The sequence below is a fragment of the Rutidosis leptorrhynchoides genome, chromosome 1 (genome assembly GCF_046630445.1).
Source record: "Rutidosis leptorrhynchoides isolate AG116_Rl617_1_P2 chromosome 1, CSIRO_AGI_Rlap_v1, whole genome shotgun sequence".
NCBI lineage: Eukaryota > Viridiplantae > Streptophyta > Magnoliopsida > Asterales > Asteraceae > Rutidosis > Rutidosis leptorrhynchoides.
Window position 1 is genome coordinate 397,186,679 of NC_092333.1, and position 4,622 is coordinate 397,191,300.

The 4,622-nt window shown below is 35.7% G+C and overlaps 1 non-coding gene across 1 annotated transcript; it reads right to left on the minus strand.

The window, feature by feature from the left end:
• Positions 1 to 325: 325 nt before the first annotated feature.
• On the minus strand, positions 326 to 432 carry LOC139887290 (small nucleolar RNA R71). The gene has a single exon (XR_011773127.1). It is a non-coding gene; the product is annotated as a small nucleolar RNA R71 (small nucleolar RNA).
• Positions 433 to 4,622: the final 4,190 nt, after the last annotated feature.

Genomic DNA, 4,622 nt, shown 5'->3' on the forward strand with positions numbered 1-4,622 from the left:
AGGTCACGCAATTACTCAACCTGACATTAATGCGCTAGATTATGAAATCAAAGGACAAATCCTACACATGGTAACTAATCAATGCCAATTTAGTGGTTCACCGAAGGAAGATTCAAATGAACATCTTCGTACATTTAATATGATCTGCACACTATTTAAAATTCGAGAAGTTGAGGATGAACAGATATATCTCATGTTATTTCCCTGGACTTTAAAGGGAGAAGCCAAAGATTGGTTAGAATCATTGCCTGAAGGGGCGATTGATACATGAGACGTTTTAGTTGAAAAATTTCTTAAACAATTCTTTCCGGCATCTAAAGCCGTGAGACTTCAAGGAGAAATTGTTACGTTCACACAAAAGCCAAATGAAACTTTATATGAGGCATGGACAAGATTTGGAAAGTTATTGAGAGGATGTCCGCAACATGGTTTAGACACCTGTCAAATAGTACAAATATTCTACCAAGGATGCGACATCACAATAAGGAAAGACATCGATATAGCAGCTGGTGGTTCCATTATGAAGAAAACAGCAACTGATGCTTACAAAATTATTGATAACACTGCTTCCCACTCACATGAGTGGCACCAAGAAAAAGATATCGTTAGATCATCTAAAGTAGCTAGAGCCGATTCTAGCCATGACTTAGATTCTATTTCCGCAAAGATAGATGCTGTCGAGAGACGAATGGAAAAGATGACTAAGGATATACACTCAATACGAATTAGTTGTGAGCAGTGTGGAGGACCACATTTGACAAAATATTGTCTCAGTATTGAACTAACAATGGAACAAAGAGAGAATGTTTCATACATAAACCAAAGGCCTGGAAATAATTATCAGAATAATTATCAACCGCCAAGACCGATCTACAATCAAAACCAGAATTATAACCGAAATGTTCCATACAACAACCAACAAGGTCCAAGTAATCAACAAGTATCCAACAATACTTACAACGAGCAAAGACCTATTTTTCAAAATAAACTACCACAACCCGATGATAAAAAGCCAAATTTAGAAGATATGATGTCGAAGCTAGTTGAATCTCAAACTCAATTTTTCACATCTCAGAAACAAACCAATGAACAAAATGCTCAAGCATTTAGAAATCAACAAGCTTCTATTCAAAATTTTGAACAAGAAGTAAGTAACCTAGCAAGTTTAATAGGTGAAAGAAAACCGGGAAGTCTACCTAGTGACAGTAATGCTAACCCCCGGAATGAAACAGCTAAAGCCATTACCACGAGAAGTGGTATTACACTTAAACCACCTGAAATACCTGTAATTTCTGATGATGCTATTCCTACTCCACAAGAACCACAACCTGAGCAAGATAAGGAAACAGCTCCGGTAGTTGAAAAGGTTAATGAAGATAACACAGTTAAGGCTAAACCTTATGTTAAACCATACCAACCACCACTTCCTTACCCAAGTAAAATGAGAAAAGAGAGACTTGAAGTCGAGCAATCCAAATTCTTGGATATGTTTAAACAGATAAATGTAAATCTTCCTTTCATTGATGTAATTTCAGGAATGCCTAGATATGCTAAATTTCTGAAACATCTAATCACAAATAGAAAGAAAATGGAAGAACTCTTGGCTGTTACTATGAATGCAAATTGTTCTGCAGTGCTGTTGAATAAGATACCAGAAAAATTTTCAGATCCAGGAAGTTTCACAATTCCATATTTTATGGGTAGTCTTAGTTCAATAGAAGCATTGGCAGATTTAGGTGCTAGTATAAATCTAATGCCGTATTCATTATACGTTAAACTAGACCTTGGAGAATTGAAACCAACAGGAATAAGCATACAACTAGCCGATAGATAAGTAAAATATTCTAGAGGAATAATGGAGAACATGCTAGTTAAAGTTGGTACTTTAGTATTTCCAGTAGATTTTGTTATTCTGGATATGGAAGAAGATTCTCGAGTTCCTCTCATATTATGAAGACCATTCTTAAACACGGCTAAAGCAATAATAGACGTGTTTGGTAAGAAACTGAACCTAAGTATAGAGGACGAGAGTGTTACCTTTTCTGTTGATAGAGCCATGCAACAACCGCAGTCTGCAGATGATACATGTTATTATATTCAAACTATAGATTCACATGCAGAATTGTTAGAAGAATTTCCAGAATTACAAGGAACGGGAGAATGTTCTTTAGGAGAAGGAACTGAACCAATTGATGAAACTGAAATGTTAGCTACACTAATGGCTAATGGATATGAACCAACAACAGAAGAAATTCAAATGCTAAAAGAGGAAGACAGATATCGATATAAATCATCGATAGAAGAACCACCGATATTAGAATTAAAGCCACTTCCAAACCATTTGGAATATGCTTATTTACATGGTGAATCTGAATTACCTGTAATAATATCGTCTTCTCTTACTGAAAATGAAAAATCTAAACTCATTTCTGTGTTAAAAGCTCATAAACCAGCTATTGCATGGAAGATTCATGATATTAAAGGAATAAGTCCTTCGTATTGCACACATAAAATCCTTATGGAAGAAGGTCATAAAACGTATGTGCAACGCCAAAGAAGACTAAATCCTAATATGCAAGATGTTGTTAAGAAAGAAATTATTAAACTGCTAAATGCAGGTTTAATTTATCCAATTTCTGATAGTCCATGGGTAAGCCCAGTTCAATGCGTACCTAAGAAGGGTGGCATGACTGTCATCACAAATGATAAAAATGAGCTTATTCCTACTAGGACTGTAACAGGATGGCGTGTTTGTATTGATTATAGAAAATTAAATGATGCCACCAGAAAAGATCACTTTCCCTTACCTTTCATTGATCAAATGTTGGAAAGATTAGCCGAAAATAGTTACTATTGTTTTCTTGATGGTTTTTCCGGATATTTTCAAATTCCAATAGCACCCGAGGACCAAGAGAAAACCACATTCACGTGCCCTTATGGTACTTTTGCTTATAAACGCATGCCATTTGGACTTTGCAACGCCCCTGCAACCTTTCAAAGGTGCATGATGGCGATTTTTCACGATATGATAGAAGAATGCATGGAAGTTTTCATGGATGACTTTTCAGTCTTCGGTGATACATTTGAAACATGTCTAGTTAATCTTGAACGAATGCTTATTAGATGCGAACAATCAAATCTAGTACTTAATTGGGAGAAATGCCATTTCATGGTTAAAGAACACATCGTTCTTGGACATAAAATTTCAAAGGAAGGAATTGAAGTGGATAGAGCTAAAGTAGATGTAATTGCTAAACTTCCACATCCCACCAATGTTAGAGGAGTTAGGAGTTTTCTAGGGCATGCCGGTTTTTACCGACGTTTCATAAATTTTTTTTATAAAATTGCCACTCCTATGAATAAACTCCTAGAAAAGGATGCTCCATTCATCTTTTCAGATGAATGCATCAAATCTTTTAATATACTTAAAGAAAAACTCACTAATGCGCCGATTATGATAACTCCAAATTGGAATCTACCATTTGAACTAATGTGCGATGCAAGTGATTTTGCAATGGGAGCCGTTTTAGGACAAAGGATTGAAAAACGATTTCAACCTATTTATTATGCTAGTAAGACGTTACAAGGAGCATAAAAAAATTACACAACTACTAAAAAAGAACTCCTTGCTATTGTTTTTGCTTTTGACAAATTTTGTTCATATCTCGTTCTAGCAAAAACGGTGGTCTATACCGACCATTCTGCTCTTAGATATCTATTTTCGAAACAAGATGCTAAACCACAATTAATCCGTTGGATCTTACTCTTACAGGAGTTTGATATAGAAATCCGAGACAAAAAGGGAGCAGAAAATCTCGCCGCTGATCATCTTTCTCGTCTTGAAAATCCTGAATTAGAAGTTCTAAATGAATCAGCCATACAAGACAACTTTCCTGATGAATATCTATTGAAGATAGATTATAATAAAATTCCATGGTTTGCAGATTATGCAAACTATTTAGTATGTGGATACCTTGAAAAAAGATTATCGTACCAAAAATGAAAGAAATTCTTTAGCGATATAAAACACTATTTCTGGGAAGATCCACATTTGTTTAAAAGTTGTCCCGATGGAATAATACGCCGATGCATATTCGGAGGTGAAGCCAGTCAAATCTTAAACCATTGTCACACAGGACCAACAGGAGGGCATTATGGGCCACAACTTACAGCAAGAAAAGTTTACGATGCTGGATTCTATTGGCCTATAATTTTCAAAGACGCACACCTTCTTTGCAAATCCTGTGATGCTTGTCAAAGGGCCGGAAAAATAAGTCAACGTGATGAAATGCCACAAAATGTCATTCAAGTATGTGAAGTATTTGACATTTGGGGTATTGACTTTATGGGTCCATTTCCAAAATCTCATAATAATCTCTACATTCTCGTTGCCATTGATTATGTATTTAAATGGGCGAAAGCATAAGCTCTCCTAACTAACGATGCACGAGTTGTAGTCAACTTTTTAAAACGTCTTTTTGCTAGGTTCGGAACACCGAAAGCTTTAATAAGTGATCGGGGAACTCATTTTTGTAATAATCAACTTGAGAAAGTTCTCAAAAGATATGGAGTAACTCATAAAATCTCCACTGCTTATCATCCACAGACAAGTGGACAAGTTT